Raw genomic sequence first — 16,709 nt, 5'->3', positions numbered from 1 at the left:
TTGGGCAAGTGTTAAGTCTTTCTGTACGTCAATTACCTTATCTTTCGTAGGGGGATACTAATATTCATTCATTTATTCAACCAAAAGATATGATAGCCGTATCGTACGTATCATACAGTGTGTGCCGTTCATACAATGGAGAACAAAACAGACAGGCTCTCCACACTCCAGGATCTAGTAGCAGGGGCACAACTAAAGTGAGATAAACAAACACAGTCATTTCCGATGAGGTTAAGTGTGCCGTGAAGGACGCAGCTGAGAGGTACTACTTGGGTGGCCGTGTCATAAGGCCGTCGTGGAGAATGTGCTCTTGGAGAATGTGCTGTCTGAGCGGCACAGACATAGGAAGTTAAGGGAAGTGGTTCCTCTAAGGAAACAGCAGGTGCAGAGACCCTGAGGCACCAAAGAGCTTGGAGCTTCCCAGCCCGGAAATAGAACCAGGGATAGTGAACGAGGTGAAGGGTAGTGAACAAGGTGAGAAGATATACCAGAGGAGGGAATACCACATGTGAAGGGCAGGGACACAATCGACCATAAATGACATTATTATTATGGAACATTTTGGACCTGAAGTTATCATGGCCATGGGGAGATAACAAAAGACGGACTGTGAACAACCTTAGCAGAAGAGCCGACTGGAGGTGGAGTGAGTAACTCAGCATTGGGGCAGGTAGCTCAGACGGTAAAGCATCTGCCTACAATGCGGGAAACCTGGGTTCAATCCCTGAGTCAGGAAGATCCCCTGGCGAAGGAAATGGCAATCCACTCCAGAACTCTTGCCTGGAAAATTCCATGGATGGAGGAGCTTGGTAGGCTATACTCCATGGGATCGCAAAGAGTCAGACACGACTGAGCAACTTCACTGGTTCAGGGCAGGGCTGCACATCTGGGTGATGGGGAGAGTTAAGCTGAATTCACTGAAGTGAGGAGCTCCCCAGGGGAGCCTGGCTGAGAGGATGGAAGAGGTCCCATTTCGTCCTCGAGAATTTGAGATGATTTGCCAATCGGTGAACAGCCTGCCCTGTAGGCAGCTGGCACACCGGGCTTAGGAGAAAAGGTTAGGTGCAGGGTTTCAGGGAATCTTTAAGGAGGAAGGGAAAGGGTGACAATTCAACTGGCTGGACCTGAGTGCCGACCGGGGTCCACGAGGATCCCAGGCCTCAGGCCCACATCCGCTCCCTTTTGTCCAGACGTGCGGAGGGAAGCAGGACTCTTGCTTCCGGATTGGCCCCTGCAAGCTGCATCATGGAGCCGGGGATCTGTTTGCAGCCTGGGGTCGGGTAGCAGGCTCCAGGCAGTGGTAGGTCCTGAACTGAAACGCCGATGCCGTCAGAGAGCCCTCTGTCTATGACAACGCAGGTATTCGGAAAATGCCACAAAGCCGGTCTGCTGAGCCCTGGGGCTGCAGCCTGTCAGCGGGCGAGGACTCCTGGTCAGGTACACGGGCCAGGCCAGCGCTGACCGTACCCTTCAGGGAAATCTCAGACTGCTTCTAAGATCACCCCGAGGTCCTGGCTGTCCAGGCCTGTCTGACTTCTGGGCTCACCCTGGCCGTGCGGGTCCCAAGGGTGCCCTTGCCGAATTGCACCTTGAGCCCCAAACTTTGGATCAAGCTGGCAGCCGCTGACCCCCAGTTTCCAATCCGTTTTTTATTTCACAGGCCATTCTGCAAACTCTGTCTTGACTTTTTTTTTGTTTTTAATGGCAGGGATAGTTTTATTTCTGATTCAAGACGATGAATATCCCTTGCACGTTTATTAGTTTTTAAACACCATGGCATTTTGTTTCTCTACCAAACAGAGCCTGTTCATTTTAGACCTGCAAACATGAAGACACAAATCACCCATCAACTTACTTACCTCGAGATGACAGCTGGTAACCTTTGCTTTCTTTTTCCAGATTTTTCTTTTCTTAACTTATGCAATTCTGTAATTTTTTTTTTTTTTTACAATAGTAGTAACAGCTACTGCTTACTACAGGCCAGGAAATAGGCTAGGCAATTGAACACATGGTTTAATTTAGTACCAATGAGCAGCCTGTGAAATGGAGACCAGCACAGTCCTATTTTACGCTCTCAAATAGAAATACCATAACGATGGTGTCTAAGAGGCTTACTAGGGGTGGCAGGCAGAGAAAGGACTTTCCACCACCCCCCTCCCCCTGCTCCACCGCCCTGCAGCAAGAAAATTAAAAGAAATAAATGAAAGTGAAAGTGTTAGTTACTCACTCGTGTCTGACTCTTTTGCGGCCCCATGGACTGTAGCCTGCCAGGCTCCTCTGTCCATGGGATTTCCCAGGCAGGAATACTGGAGTGGGCTGCCAATTCCTCCTCCAGGGGGTCTTGCCCACCTAAGAATCAAACCCGGGTCTCCTGCATTGCAGGTGGATTCTTTACCATCTGAGCCACCAGGGAAGACTAGCAAGAAAATTAAAAGAAATAAGTAAGGAAACTTTAATCCTAACCTGGAGACAAATCCCAGTAAAGATCTAGGTTGATTTTTCCTCTGTATCTAACCCTCAAATTCATGGTATGATATACCAGATCAGATGGTATAACTGTCTTCTCTGGGCCCAGGTGGGGTGGATGCTTGGTGCTTACACCCTAGGGGGCTGAGGGTGAGTGCTTGAACCTCAGAGGTGCCGCTCTGCCCTGCCAAGCGGCGTTGCTTCCACACGAGGAGGGGCGGAGGTGGCTACTGGGGCATCTCTCTGCTGAGAATCAAGCCCAGTGCACCTGGCGTGGGACCAGCCGAGTCGGGGGGCAAGTCCATGAGCAGCAGTTGGGGGAGAGTCCTCGGGCTGGGTTGGGGGTCCGGGGGGATTCAACAGAGGGTCTCAGGGAAACCTGGCAAGTTGACTGCCTGAAGCCAAACACAGCTGGACTTCTTAGTGTAGCAAAAAGTTCCATCTCCTTTGTTGTTGTTTTTGCTCTAAGTCTATTTGAGAGTAGGGTTCTGATGCTCGCCACAGAGTCAAAACTAGCAACTGACCCCTCAGTCGGAGAACTGGTTTAAATCTGGAGGAAAAAAAGACTGGCAGGTTGGGCAATTGGAAGGAAATAGGTAAATTCAGGGCTGAATTAAGATTCTTGTGACCTTAGGTACTTTTATCTTTGGGGGCTCCTTCCTACTTGTAAATGTCAATCAAATAATAATGATATTTTATGCCTTCATAAAAGGGTGACTGTAACCCAGGCTGGATTCATTGTTTTATAGGCATTAATATTATTGTTAAAACTCCTTCTGATTTTAAAAAGAAATTGTAACCCCCCAAAAAAAAAGTGTCATGAGACCTGAACTTGTGCCCAGTGGGTGTGTTGGCCTTAGGCAGATTCCTGGGAACTTCAAAATCCCTTTTTTAAAAATCCCAGTGCCAGGACCTTAATCTGGGCCCATCAGAACCACTGGGGATGGGACCCAGGTTGCAGTGTGATTTTCCAGCTGCCTGGGGTCGGGGAATGGTGATTTCAGTGAGCAGCCGTGTCTGGGGACCCTCAGTTCCCTCCTCACTTCACTGTAGGATTTCAAGAAGACCCCCTCCCCTAGGTTCCCCTTGCCCTCTTCCCCACTGTCTGCTCCTGGCTGGACTGAGATGTCGCGGGGGCAGGGTAAATTTGGATCCACTTGTGTGACATTTCTCATCTCCCCTGGAAGGCCAGCTGGATTCATTTCCACTCGCCCAGGTTTGGGCTTGATGGGTTTATCAAATGCTTTCCACCTAATCAGCTGAAAGCATCAGGGTGGCTTTGCATAAAGTAATAGCAGGAACAGGAGTCCATTCTGGACGCTGGGCTTGGAGTTGGAGGATCTTGCTGTCGTGTGCTTGTGCTAGTTGCTCAGTCGTGTCTGACTCTTTGGGACCCCATGAACGGTAGCCCACCAGGCTCCTCTGTCCATGGGCTTCTCCAGGCAAGAGTACTGGAGTGGGTTGCCATTTCCTCCTCCAGGGGATCTTCCTGACCCAGGGTTCAAACCCTCATCTCCTGTAGCTCCTGCATTGGAGGGGAATTCATTACCAGTGAGCCACCTTGGAAGCCCCATCTTGCTGTTTTGCTTGCTTCTTTTCAATGAGTTTTCTGGCATTTGTGAGTTGCAACCCCACTCACCATAGCCCACCAGGCTCCTCTGTCCACGAGGTTTTCAGGCAGGAATACTGGAGTGGGTTACCATTTGCGGGGTTACCATTTCCTTCTGCAAGGGATCTTCCGAACCCAAGGATCGAACTCACCTCTCTCGCGTCTCCTGCATTGGCAGGGAGGTTCTCTACCAATTGCACCGCCTGTGAAGTTGGTCCTGAGATGAGTTCCTGGGTGTGGAGACGAAGCCCACCCAACAAACATGTGTCCCTAGGATTGGGGAGGGGTGCTGGAACACTTAGGGACCCTGATCCGGTAGCTGCAGAGAACTGGCTCGGCCCTTGGGCTCGGAAACTCTAGGAACAAGTGAATGATCCAAGCCCCACTCTGATGTGTGTGCATCCAGCGAGGAACGAAACGCCACCCAAACAACGCTTTCTCTTGTGAGCAAAGGTTACAGGTTTTCTGTTTCAAATCTGATGGTATTGTTTCCCCCCTTTTTCTTTTTTCTCTCTGTTTTCATTTGCCAGCCTAAGGATCTCCAGTGATTTCTTTGAGCCTAATGATGGGGAAGCTGAGAATGGAGCTATTATTTTTAAACACCTTTTGAAATACTACTCTTCCTGGTTTCTGAAGTAAGTTGAACAGGGGTCGAATTTAAAGATTAAATATCTATTTTTTTTGCAGCAACAGCAACTACACTGAAAACTGTGCCCATTTGCTCAGGAATTCTGTGGATGGTGCGGAATAGCCTTGCTCTCTAGAAACCCACAAAGGAGTAAAATTAGTAAAAGCATAGCTAATATTGACTGAGTGCGCGTTAGGGGCCGAGGACAGGGCTAGGTGTTCCTTGCGTGTTATCTTATTCAATCAATCCAAACATACCCTAAGATGGGAACATGTGAAAATTCAGAAATAGCATCATAGGAATTTCTGAGCAAAAGGCTCCCCAACTCAGGACTGTGGCCACAGATTATCTTTGTAGAAAAGGTCAACTGTGGATTTAAAACCCGGTGCTCCATGACAGCCTGGAGGGGTGGGATGGGGGTGGTTTGAGGTATGAGGGAGGTTCAAGAGGGAGGGGACATATGTGTACCTGTGGATGGGTCATGTTGATGTGTGGCAGAAACCAACACAATAGTGTAAAGCAATGATCCTCTGATTAAGCATAAATAAGTTTAAATGAAAAAATAAATTTCATCGTAATTTGAAAACAGTTACTATTGTGTCACACCCATCGTGTCTCAGTTTATTCTCGGTCTGGTTTATCATGCTGATAACCTATATTTCTTTTGAAGGCTTTCTTCAGTTTGCCACATATATGATGGATTGGAAATGGATTTCTCCCTTTGTTCTGATTCCACACAGTTTTATTCTTTATTGAGTCCCTAGAAATCCCTGTGTCCCTGGGAGACTGCCTGGCATGCGTCTGAAGCTTGAAGTTGAGTGTCATGGTCCTGTTCCCTGGTGTAAATCTCCCCTTCTTTTTCCAGGTGAAATCAGAGGGCTGTGGCTGACCTGAATAGATGCATAGATGCTTTGAACCAAGAAAGCAGGACAAGTTGAAAGGCGAGCTGCACCCCAAAATCAAGGTACGGCCGCAGCCCCGAAGCCCCCCGGCTTTGGATTTCTTCTCCTTCCATGTCATATCTGGTTGCCTGGGTATCCCTACAGGCCTGGGTACCAGCCCCGAGTGGTGACTGGCAGGCAGGAGCCATCAGAGAAGGTCCCGAGACTCAGGCTGATAAATTCTAACAGTCATGATGAATTCAGGCCAGGCTCCACTGTCACGGCTTTTGCTGAGATGAACTCCCTCTCACCTCTTATAAGCCAAGCCGATCAGTCATGCTGTACCCCGCCTGCAGGGGAGGAAACTGAGACCCCGTCTTTGTGCCCAGGCTGCCCAGTTACTTAGCAGGGGAGCCAGGATTTGAAGCCAGAGCCAGCCCCTGTGCGCGGAGGTCTCTTCCTATTCCGAGTGACGGTGAATTGTCCCAGCCACCCGCTTCCCGGCTAGCCCTAGTGGTGAAGAACCCGACTACCAGTGCAGGAGATGTAAGAGACGTGTGTTCGATCCCTGGGTTGGGGAGATCCCCTGGAGGAGGGCCTGGCACCCTGCTCCAGGATTCTTGCCTGGAGAGTTCCATGGACAGAGGAGCCTGGCGGGCTACAGTCCATGGGGTTGAAAAGAGCTGGACGCAAATGAAGTGACTCAGCACGCACACGCACTCCAATTCTGAACTGTTGCCACCCCCCTCTGAGCTCCCCCACCCTCTCCCCAGATGCCTGTCTGTGTGCCTCGCCGTCTCCCATACCCCGCCCAGAGGACCCCGTGCCCGCGGAGGTCCCCACAGCTGGCGCATCGCCTTGCTTCCAGGACTTCACCGGGCCGCCCCGCCTCCCCCGCTGGGGCCTGGGGGGCTTGTTTGCGTGGACTCGGGTGTCTTTTGTATCCCACCCCCTTTGTGGCTGCTCGTGGTAGGATCTGCTCAGACGGGGTGCTCAGACCATGGTGTGGACTACCCGGCGGGAGGGTGGGCCTGGGAGGGAGAGTCCGTGGCTTAAACTGTGCTTTAGCTGCTGTCTGGGCTCAGGTGACTGGCAGCCTGTGTGTGGGTGGTGGGGGCAGGCAGCGTTAATGAGTGACTCCAGGGGATTTCCAGGTGAACTGTGGTCACGGCCTTTGAGAACAGAGCTCTCCGCCTGAGCCAGTCCTCTCCCTTACCTTCTCTGGGTGACTTGCCCCCCCACAGGCCTGAATGCCAGTTCATTCTATGAGAGGCACAGCCCTATTCTGATGGCAGTGATGCCCTCATTCATTCATTCATTCGTTCGTTCATTCACTCATTCATTCATCGAACATATCCTTGTTGGGTGTCTGCTGTGTGGTAGGGCTGTTCCAGGCAGAGAACGCCACCCCGCTCTCACAAAGCTTGCCTTCCAGTGCGGGGCAGGGGAGGGGCTATAATAAGCAGCAGGTGTAAAAGTAGATTATCTAGTACAGAAGAAGGTGATGGCATTGCGGGAAGAAACAGAAACAGGGACCGTTCGAGTGTGCTGCTGGGCGGGGAGGGGAAGGCAGGGCGAGGCCTTGAATAGGGCGGACGCCTCACTGAGAAGCTGATGTCTGAGCACACACTCGGGGGAACTGAGGCGGGAAGAGCTGTCTGCGAGCAGCAGCTCCATCAAGGCCAAAGCAGGGTTCGGCCTGGGGTCTGCGGACAGGAGTGCCACTGCAGGCGGGGCTGAGGGCCTGGGGCTGGGGCCCAGGCCGGGGGGAGCCTGGGGACGGGGGTGGCGATCCCCCCGAGGGCGCTGGGAGCCACGGCAGAAGCCGAAGCCCACCCCCAGGGGCTCAGTCTCAACAGCTGTGCCCGCCTCACTCAGCAGAGGCCCTCACGTTGGGGTTGGGACTTCGCGCGGGGGTCAAACCCCCCATCATCCCTGTGGGGGGGCCCCCGTGGGTCACTCGGGCAGGCCGCAGACTGGGCAGCAGAGACTAGTAGTGACGGAGGAGAAATAAAGGAAACGGAAGAAATCACAGGACTGGGATTGACCTCCGTCAGTACACACAGTACTGGTACTCTGGATAAGAGAGGTAACTAAGCAGAGCCTCCCGTGGAGCGCGGGGACCTGTGGTCCATGCTCTCTGGGGGCCTGAATGGGAAGGAAACCCAAAAACGCGGGTGTAGGACGTCTCTGGGGGCACAGTGGGTGTGCATCCACCTGCCAGTGCGGGCACACTGGCTTCCACCACTGTCCGGGGACATTCCCTGTGGCAGCTGAGCCCGTGGGCCACGGCTACTGAGCCCGCCCGGCGCAGCTGCTGTGCTGGGTCTCCTGGCTGTGCTGGGTCTTCCCTGCCGTGCGGGCTCTGCTCTAGCTGCCGTGAGCCGGGGCTCTGCTCTAGCTGCCACGCTGGGCCTTCTCATCCTGGTGGCTTCTCTTGCTGCAGAGCTCGGGTCTAGGGCTCCCGGACTTCAGTCCTGGAGGCCCGTGGGCTTAGTCGCTCTGCGGCATGCGGACTCTTCCCAGACCAGGGATCAAACCTTGTCCCTCTTCCTGCGCAGGCAGATTCTTAACCACTGGACCACCAGGGAAGTCCCTAGAGACACTTTCTCACCCATCACCTTGGACTCCTTTACTTCCAGACCCAGTGGCCCGGGGAGATGAAGGCAGATGGCCCAGTGGCCGGGTCCGTGGAGCAGTAGTCACAAACAGTAATATTAGAATATCACCCAGTCTCATGGATCTAGCAGACTTCCTCTCAGTGAGCAGTCTGCTCACCACCTCTGAGCCTTGGAGGCTCCTGCCTGAGATCATCAGGAGAAAGGCCTGTTTTTACAGATGAAAAAATCTGACGCCGCGGCGGGAGGACAGGCTGTTTGCCTGGGTCCATCCATCATGTGTGTGTGTGTGTGTGTGTGTGTGTGTGTGTGTGTGTGGCGGGTAGCGGAGAGGTGTGGATGCTAAAATGATAATTCCTGCTGTAACTGTGATTGAGAGGGAAGCCAGGCGCTCACAGAGAACCAAGCAAGTCCCAGTTCTGAGCGGCCCTGGGGATGACCTCACCCAGGGGGACAGGAGCCATCCAGAGGATGCAGCGATGGAACTTCCCCCGGGGGCCCCAGTCTGAGTCACTGTGGCTCTGGCCCCTGCCTTGGGCCACATCCCCCAGGCCTCCCACTTCACCCCAGGACATCGCGGTCACCGGCCAGGCCTCATGACTCATGCTGTCCCCCGAGCCAGCCGCCAGGGGTGGAGTCTGTCCCCTCCCCTCTGGCCTCGGTCCGCTCGGGGCCAGGGACACAGCTGCGATGTGCGGGACGTGTGTGTGGCGGGGAAAGCACCTCGCCCCCTTCAGGGGTCAAGCCAAAGCCATGGCGGCAACCAGCGGATCTCAAGATGCAGTTTGGAAAGTCCGGAGTGCTCCGTGGAGCGCAGACAGCGTGCAGCCCGAGCTCTCGGAGCCCTCGGGGCGTGATTCAGCTAACCATACCTGAGAGGTGAGGGGTAAACAAAACTCCCCAACAGGGAGCCCCACTTCGGGGGCCCCCCATCTAGACGAACGAGTTTACCCAGAAGGCCAGCGGTGCAGGGTGTCGGGTTCCCCCCACACCCAGGGCTCCTTGCTCCTCCTCCGTGCTTCTCATCTTCTAAGGATAGCAACGGTGTCATCTTTGCTCAATCTGTCAGTCTCACACCTGCGGACAGCCCCTGGCCGGGAGAGCCAGTCGCTGCCCAATTTGATGTCATCTCTGTTTACCGTCTGTTTTAGAAACCAGGTAGTGGGAGGGACTTTTTGAGAATGAAAAAAAAAAAAAAAAATGTAAATCCCCAAACTATTTCAGTGAGGTTTCTTTCTTTTCTTTTTTTAAAACTGTTGTGTTTTATTTTCATATTTTTCCTTTTCCCTCTTTAACTTTGTCTTTTTAATTACAAAAAAAAATTATTTTGTAGGAGAGACCATACATGAGTGGGGACAAAAAGATGACCCAGAGATGTATGAGTTTCTTTTCCCTGGGTGAGTGTTATCGGATGTCTTTCCGGGTGATTCTTCCTAAAAGGTTTACTCCAGAGCCAGCACAGGAGCCTCCAGAATCGTGGCCTCGGTGGCCAGTGCCGCCTCCCCCTTGACGTAGCAAGTAGGAAGCATGTCAACATCCCCGGGACTCGGTTTCACACCTTCAGTCCCTGTTACTCCCCAGAGGGAAGCTGACGTCGCCTCACGGTTTTGCCCTTTGGTTCATCAGTTCTGGAATTTTCCACTTCTAGTCTATCTCCAAAGAGGGTTGGGAAGGTCGCAGAGGGCTGTTAAAGGTCAAAGGTGGCGCCAGCTCACCCATCCTCGGGCCCGGATGCACACCTGTCGGGCTCTCCCTCCGGACTCCTGGTGGGTCGCGGTCTGGACTCACTGAGCTGTCCCGGGCGTGGGGCGGGGAGCGGGAGGGCTGGAGGCTAGGTACCAGGGACGCTGTCTGCCCTAAACCGTGAGGGCTGGCTGCAGGGGGCCCCGCAGTCCTGGGAAACAGGTGGTACAGAGAGACGGGCGTGCGTGTTCCTCGGCCGAGGTGGCGGAGCTGGTGCGAAGCTCCGCTGACTCACTCTGCCGGAGCCGACAGGGGGAAGTGAATCAGCTTGTGCTCTGAGCGAGCACTCCTAAGGCCAGGCCGCCAGCACCTGTCTGGGGCGCGGTTAGCTATTCACGCTGCCAGTCAGGGTGCCATGGGAACCTGCCGCGGGCCGCCTGACTGCTCATGGCTCCCACACTGTCTGCTCCCTGCTTCAGGCTCCTTGCCCGCCTCACCCCGTGTGCAGAAGAGGCCGTGGACCTCTTAGTCCTAGAGCTTCTCCTGAGGGGCCCCTCGGGGTACAGATTCCACGGAGGATGAGGCGGGGTGAGGGGAAACCACGGCCGGGAAACTGGCCCGAATCCGGGCATCCTGCGGGGCCCTCCCCGCCCCGCCTGCGGCTGCCACCTCCGGGGATCTGGTTGCCGGCTCAGCCAGGCCTGCTGGGCATGGCTGTGGGTGGTGTGGGCGATGTCATCCAGGGGCCCCATGGAGGAGGAGCTCTGCCACCTCCCGGGCGCCCCCTGATCTAGGGCCCGGCTGCCCTGTGACTAGAAGAGGGGGACTCTTCTTGCTGCGCTCTGCTCTGCAGCAGCCCACCCTGGCGGAGGCTGCTGGGCACAGCTTAGGGAAACAGAGGGTGCTTCCGGGGCCCGTGGGAGTGTCCTGGCTTGTGAGCCGAGCGAGGCAGTGAGGCGTTCAGATCAGCTCTGCTCTCGCCTCTCTCTCCTCCGTGCTCAGCAAAGTACACGGTGCACAGCTTCACCTCCCCGGTCCCGAGAGTGTGCGTCATGCTCCTAGGGGCAGCACTGCCTTGCCACAAGCCATGCCTGCCTCCCCCCACCGCCTCCAAAGGCAGTGCCCTTTTCCTCCCGCCCTCAAGCCGGAGGACAGAGGTTGATAGACTGGGAATAGGGGGGAACTTCAGGGAGTTGTGCTCCCAGCGTCCAAAAAAGCAGCAGTGCCCAGGCAGAGGAGCCATCCCCTTGCTGTCTGGTGCCACTCGTGTGAAGCCCTGGGCTTTCCAGGTGGTGGTGTGGTAAAGAACCCGCCTGCCCACGCAGTCCACACGGATTCCATCCCCGGGTCGGGAAGATCCCCTGGAGGAGAAAATGGCAACCCACTGCAGTGTTCTTGCCTGGAGAACCCCATGGACAGAGGAGCCTGGCGGGCTGCAGTCTATGGGTTTGCAGAGAGTCGGACACAACTGAGCGATTAAACAGCAGCAACTTTTAAAGCCCCAAAGTCCTGGTCGGCACACAGGGAGGCTGGGGTCACCGTCGCCCTGGGCTGTGGACGGAGCCCTGGGGCTTGTACTCCCTGGGTGGCCCTGAGCGAGTCATGCAGCAGCTCCAGCAGAGTTTCCCCGTCTGGAAAGTGGGGATCGTAACACCTGTCCCGCCTCCTTGACAGGGTTTGTGTGAGGCCGGCTGAGATCACCAAGCATGGGACAGGCTCCAGGGGTGCGATGGGTGGGGCGAGGGCCACCCAGCGTGGGGTTGAGACACTGGGGTGCTATCTGTGATTCGCGGTGAGGCAGGGCCTGAGGCCGGAGCCCCCCTGGGAGGGTGACTTGCAGGCACCCACCTGTGACTTAGGAGCCCCTGGGGCCTCTCCCACAGCCAATCATCAGTCAGCGCCCGGTGGACGCGCTTTGTCTGGGCTCCAGCCACAACAGCCAGCCTGCCCTTGGCTGCTGCAGAAGGCTCCCCCGCCTTCTCTGCCTTTCTCTGCTTAGGTTTTCCCCGAGGGACCTTCCGACTGCATGTTTAGAGAGTCTGGTTGCAGGCCACGTGGGCATTGGGGTGCTGATGTTTGGTGCCGTATGAGCTGTTCTGGTTTATCAGCAAAGAGGAGAGGCACACAGGATTATCAGACGCTGTTCAGTGAGCAAGCGGGGTGCTTGGCAAATAGCTGTTGAAGACGCAGATCATCTCGTTCTTAGTTTCGCTGCTTTGTGGTGTTTCATGCATTCACTGAAAGGACGACTGAGGATCGAGACTGCAGAGGGCACTCCTGATAGGGCAATCAGCATCATTTAGTGCCTTTGCTATACCCAGGTCAGTCGCTCAGTCGTGTCCGACTCTTTGCGACCTCATGGACTATAGCACGCCAGGCCTCCCTGTCCATCACCAACTCCCGGAGTTCACCCAAACTCATGTCCATTGAATGGGTGATGCCATCCAACCATCTCATCCTCTGTCGTCCCCTTCTCTTCCCGCCTTCAATCTTTCCCAGCATCAGAGCCTTTTTCAATGAGTCAGTTCTTCACATCAGGTGGCCAAAGTGTTGGAGTTTCAGCTTCAGTATCAGTCCTTCCAATGAATATTCAGGGTTGATTTCCTTTAGGATGGACTAGTCGGCTCTCCTTGCAGGCTAAGGGACTCTCAAGAGTCTTCTCCAACACCACAGTTCAAAAGCATCAATTCTTCAGCTCTCAGCTTTCTTCACAGTCCAACTCTCACATCCATACATGACCACAGGAAAAACCATAGCCTTGACTAGACGAACCTTTGTTGGCAAAGTAATGTCTCTGCTTTTCAATATGCTGTCTAGGTTGGTCATAACTTTCCTTCCAAGGAGCAAGCATCTTTTAATTTCATGGCTTCAGTCACCATCTGCAGTGATTTTGGAGCCCAGAAAAGTAAAATCTCTCACTGTTTCCCTTGTTTCCCCATCTATTTGCCATGATCTTAGTTTTCTGAAAAGTTGAGGTTTAAGCCAGCTTTTTCACTCTCCTCTTTCACTTTCATCAAGAGGGTCTTCAGTTCTTCTTCGCTTTCTGCCGTAAGGGTGGCGTCATCTGCATATCTGAGGTTATTGATATTTCTCCCGGCAATCTTGATTCCAGCTTGTGCTTCATCCAGCCCAGCGTTTCTCATGATGTACTCTGCACATAAGTTAAATAAGCAGGATGACAATATACAGCCTTGACGTACTCCTTTCCCGATTTGGAACCAGTCTGTTGTTCCATGTTCAGTTCTAACTGTTGCTTCCTGACCTGCATACAGATTCTCTGACTCTGTCTGATCTCTCTCTGCTAAACTGTCTCCAGTTCCTCCATCTTCATTCCTAGAAAGGGATCAAACCGCCCTTAGCCCTCATACAATCCTACAATCCTGGTAGCAAGAACTTTATTTATATCTGTACTAGTTTCCTGGGTCTGCTGTAATGAATTACCATCAACTTGGTGTTTGTTTGTTTTTTTAATACACACATTTATTCTCTTGCAGTTCTGGAGGCCAGAAGTCTGAAATGAGTCTTAGGATTCTTGGGTTGATGAGTCTTAAAATCTCGGGTTGTTGTCATCAAAGCTGGCTCCTTGAGGAGGCTCCGGGGGCAGGGAGGAGTTGGGGGTGGGGGGCAAGAATGGTCCCGGCCTCTCGCAGCTTTTGGAGGCTGTGGGCCCACCTGGAGCGGCAGCCACGTCACCCCACCCTTACCTCTGTGATCCTGTCGTGTCTTCCCATCGAGTCAAATGCTCCTCTGCTCCTCCCTCGTGAGGATACCTGTGATTGCATTTAGCACTCACCCGGGTAGTCCAAGGCCATGTCCCCTTTTTAACATCCTTAGCTTAATCCCGTTTGCAGAGGCTCCTTTGCCACATAAGGTAGCATTTATAGGTCCCAGAGATTCCAATATGTCTGTTTTTTGGGGGAGGTGGGCATATGCTGTGTCATTATTGACCTGTTACCATGTCCCTGGGGCTTCCCTGGTGGCTCAGATGGTAAAGAATCCGCCTGTAGTGCAGGAGACTCGGGTTCAATCCCTGGTTCTGGGAGATCCCCTGGAGGAGGGCATGGCAACCCACTCCAGTATTCTTGCCTGGAGAATCCCATGGACACAGGAGCCTGGCGGGCTACAGTCCTTGGTGTCACAAAGATTCGGACACGACTGAGCCGCTAACACAGCACAACGAAACTGTGTCCATGACTGTTATCTTTTTTTTTTTAAATAAGATTTTTGAAAGTGGGTCATTTTTAAAGTCTTTATTGAATTTGTCACAGTATCACTGTCGTTGCTTGATGTTGTCGTTTTCTGGCCGTGAGGCGTGTAGAATCCTAGTTCCCCCACCAGGGATTGAGCCGCACCCCCTGCATTGGGAAGGCCAAGTCTTCATTAACCACTGGACCCCCAGGGCAGTCCCTCCATGACCGTTTTCTTATAATAAATTCCTGTAAGTGGAAGTAAAGGTTGAAAGGGCAAAACTTAACATCGGATGAAATGTTTGGAGCAAAGCATTCAGAGTTAAATAGGTTGAACCGGTGTCTTTTGACTGCTGTCCCTTTAAGAGCCCTTCTAGAGCAGATCTGATGGGGAAGGGGAGCACTGAGTGGGGGGTCGGGTGGCGCGGCTGTGGATTGAAAGCCCCCGGTACAGGAATCATTTAAAGTTAGCCTCTAGGAAGCTCAGGGCTAATGAGATAATTCCCATTAGGGGAGGAAGGAAGTGAAGGTGGCCTGACATCCCTTCTGTCTCTAATTTATGTGATTCACAGAGCCCTCCCCCCTCCCGCCCAGACCGCCCCCCCTCCGGCCGGCTCCACTGTCCACCCTTGTTCTGCCAGCCGGGGCTCTGGATTCCGGCGAGTCGCACCGTGCCAAGGAAGCTGGGACCGTTGCCTTCCACCCAGACGAGGCGTTCGGGCTCTCTTCTGGGCAGTTAAGCCAGAGGACCTGGGCTTTGCCCATTTCTTCTCTTTCCCAGAGCCTCACCCAGCTCCCCCCACCTCCACCCCTGCGCAACTGACGGGGATGAGGACTGGTGTCTCTGGGAGCAAAGAAAAGAGAAGAGCTTCCAACAGAACGCAGGCCAGCTCCAGGGGCGCTTGGAGGCCAGGCTGCCAAGATCCTGTTTGCTCCCCTCCCCTGTGTCCCTGTACTTTTAGAGGGAAGACAGAGAAGGAGAACACGAAAGAGATCCTTCCTGTTTTGCTCCGCTGCCTACACTCGCGGTCAAAGCTCTCTCTGCAAACATGAAAATCCAGTTTGCATCTTTAATTAGAGAAGTGTGAAATAACTGAAGAAGGTTAGGGTTCTTTCAGGTTCCATCAAACCCTGGAAACACATCTGGGTTTTAGGAGAGGGAGGCCCCGGCTCATCGCAGGCCCAGTGCCCTCAGACTTGGAGCTGGGGGGACATGCCGCCCCCGCCCCCCTGCCCAGGAAGGGTCTCTGGTGCACAGAGGAAGATGGGGCTCTTCCTCGCCCCTGATTTCAGCCCTTCGTCCTCTCGGCCTCCCCGAGGGAGGCCACGTGGCAGACTGTTCCAAGGCAGGGCCAAGGGCCAGAGCGGGGCGGGGCCGTGTGGGTGGCCTGTCCTGTGAGCCTGCGGCTTGACCTCCCAGCCCCTCCTGGAGCCCAGCTGCAGGCTTGGGTGGCAGCCTCGGCCTGCCGTGGCCGTGGGGTGCCGAGACCCCGCTTCCTTATCCCCTCAGCACCCGCATCACACGCTGTGCAGGCTGGGCCGGGGCTGGGGCACGCTAGGCAGAGTCCGTGGACAGCCGTGCCACTTGGGTTGGCTCTCCAGGCTGTGGCGTCTCTAACGGGAATGAGGCAGGGGTTTGAGGAAGACGGCACACGCGTGAAAAGCCTGAGAAATGCAAGGAAAGAGGTGCAAGCTAAAGGCAGAGGGTGTCTGCACATTCATCCGTCCATGCGTGCGTGCCCAGTTATGTCCGACTCTCTGCGAGCCCATGGACTGTAGCCCGCCAGGCTTCTCTGTCCATGGGATTCTCCAGGCAAGAAACTTGGAGTGGGTTGCCATTTCCTTCTCCAGGGGATCTTCCCGACCCAGGGATCGATCGCAAGTCTCCTGTGTCTCCTGCTTTGCAGGCGGATTCTTTACCACCGAGCCATCAAGTGTCTGTACGTTTCACGATTAAACAATGACAACGCTGGGGTCCCCAGTGGCCTCAGCTGGGCTGGGATCAAGCGTGCAGCCCCTGGACTGTCTGTGGCCGTGTTCGCTGCGGGGCTCCCCTGGAAACAGCTCTTATCAGCAGCTCGTGACCCCTGGCTCGCTCGCCAACTCCCTGCACATGGAGTCCTCAGGCTTTTAGGGGCAAATGAGGGAATACGGAAAGAGGTAAGGGTTCCTCTTGATGCCAGAAACGACTTCATTGATTTAAAAAAGGAGGAGAAAAGCAGTGATGGGTGATCAAGCTGGCATTTCAGACGCCTCTCACGTCTGGTCCACACCAGGGGTGTAACCAAGGCACGTGCTGCTTCTTCCGCCTTTGAAAACGTGCTACCTGGATTTTTTTTTTTTTTGATATTTATTTCGCTGTGCCGAGTCTCCGTTGGGGCTGCAGAATCTGTAGTTGCCGCGTGTGGGATCTAGTTCCCCAACCAGGGATTGAACCCGGGCCCCCTGCGTTGGGACCACAGTCTTAGCCACTGGACCACCAGGGAGGTCCCCTAGATTCCTTCATAGAGACAATGCTCTAGGGAAATACGGTAATAAAGGCAAACACTACTTTTTGAGCCTCAGTCCTCATAGCACCCCCACCGGGGAGGCAGTCTGAGTGTAATTCCTGCTTTGCAGGTGGGTTACAGAGGATGC

General features: G+C 54.1%; 1 long non-coding RNA gene across 2 annotated transcripts in view; it reads left to right on the top strand.

Annotated features, from left to right (window-relative positions):
- Positions 1-16,709, top strand: part of LOC138992054 (uncharacterized) — a 162,028-nt gene that overhangs the window by 129,773 nt on the left and 15,546 nt on the right. The window contains exons 2-3 of one of the 2 annotated variants that reach the window (XR_011467858.1): positions 4,606-4,710; positions 5,569-5,667. This is a non-coding gene — a long non-coding RNA (uncharacterized lncRNA). The remainder of the gene's footprint in view (positions 1-4,605; positions 4,711-5,568; positions 5,668-16,709) is intronic. The other variant, XR_011467857.1, reaches the window with a different exon arrangement.

Source organism: Bos mutus, chromosome 19, assembly GCF_027580195.1.
Source record: "Bos mutus isolate GX-2022 chromosome 19, NWIPB_WYAK_1.1, whole genome shotgun sequence".
NCBI lineage: Eukaryota > Metazoa > Chordata > Mammalia > Artiodactyla > Bovidae > Bos > Bos mutus.
The sequence above is the reverse complement of the archived record's forward strand: the minus strand, read 5'-3'. Positions and strand labels throughout refer to the sequence as shown.